Genomic DNA, 1514 nt, shown 5'->3' with positions numbered 1-1514 from the left:
AGGGTATGTAAATTTGCTGCAGTACTGCAGCATCTTAACAGACAAGAAACTTGAACGTATTGATCTGATGAGAAAGGACAATGTAAAATCAGATGTGGTTCTTTAAATTCACTACAAAATTAGTAACATCTTTCTGTTTTTTAGTTATAAAAGCTACCAGGTCGATTTTAAGTATGTCTTATTACAGATGTCCTGTCAAAAGTTGTGGTAATATAATTTCTGAATACTTGATCAGCAATATTGGGTATTTCATATCCTTTATTGATAAAATTGATTGAAAGAGCCTTGACAATTAGGTTCATATTGCTCCCATACAGGGTTTCAAAAATCACCTACTCCCTCAAACTGCTGTTTAATGCAAGTGATTAGAATAAACTAATTCTGCTCACATCTTCCTGAGCATTGCCAAGTCCTCCCCATGTATCCCTGTGTCCTTCTAACGTTCTCAGGCTGAGAGAATATGTCTGATGGAGCCAATGTCATAGACTTGGATTCTCCTTTAGCCTACGTCTTGAAGGCAGGGAGGGGAAGACGCTGGTGTAGACCAAAAGTAGTTTGATCCCTGTTCTTCAATCTATATTCCTTCCAGATCTTTCCCATGACTGAAGCAATGTGGTAACCAGCTGTAATCAGTTTGATTATAGTAGATATTGATTTGAATACTTTAACTCCTGTTTTTTTTTTTTTTTTAATAGAGGTTTTTGTCATAGGATGCATACACTTGCTGGAGAAAGACATAGACAGTGAGAAGGAAAGTGAGAAATTTTCCCCCGGGGGAATGGCCACACTGGGATCCCTACTTCTCCATTCTCCTCCTGGGATCTTGGGCACATGCATACAAGTGCCTGGTGTGAATTTCAAGCCACCAGGTCTGGGACTTGAATCACAGTTGGATTTGTGGCAGTTCAGCAACATAACCACTATGCCACCTGCTGGTCCCACTCTTGTGGTTCTTTGACAGTTCTTTTCTGCAGCTACTTTACCCTAGAGAGCTCTTAGGGATTCTAGCCTCATCAAAATTGAATTCCAAATTTTATGACTGCAGAAACAGGTAGGACAGGCCAGGGCCTACTCAAAAGCATTTCTGGAGGGCCAGCAGGTGGCATGGTGGTTAAGAGCGCTGGACTCCCTCATGGCCAACCACATTTTGAATCTTGGACCCAGTGGCTTGATTTCTCACTCCCACCCCCTCACTCTATCCCTCTCTGGTCAAGTTAAAATAAATAAATAAGTAAATAAAGTTAAATAAAAATAGTTATTTAAAAAATAAAAGTATTTTGGGACCAGCAGTTAGTGTAATGGCTATGTCGCTGGACTCCCATGTAGTCAACCACGGTTCGCGTCCCAGACCCGGTGGCTTAAAACTCACGCCGGGAGCGTGTGCGTGCGTGCCCAAGATCCTGAGAGGAGAATGGAGAAGGGATTGCGGCATGGCCATCCCCCCTGGGGGATGATTTATCGCTTTCTGTCTCTCTGTCTCTGTCTGTCTGGTGAGCGCACATGCCCTATAGCAA

This window comes from Tupaia chinensis, unplaced genomic scaffold (assembly GCF_000334495.1).
Source record: "Tupaia chinensis unplaced genomic scaffold, TupChi_1.0 Scaffold000532_1, whole genome shotgun sequence".
Classification (NCBI taxonomy): domain Eukaryota; kingdom Metazoa; phylum Chordata; class Mammalia; order Scandentia; family Tupaiidae; genus Tupaia; species Tupaia belangeri.
The sequence above is the reverse complement of the archived record's forward strand: the minus strand, read 5'-3'. Positions refer to the sequence as shown.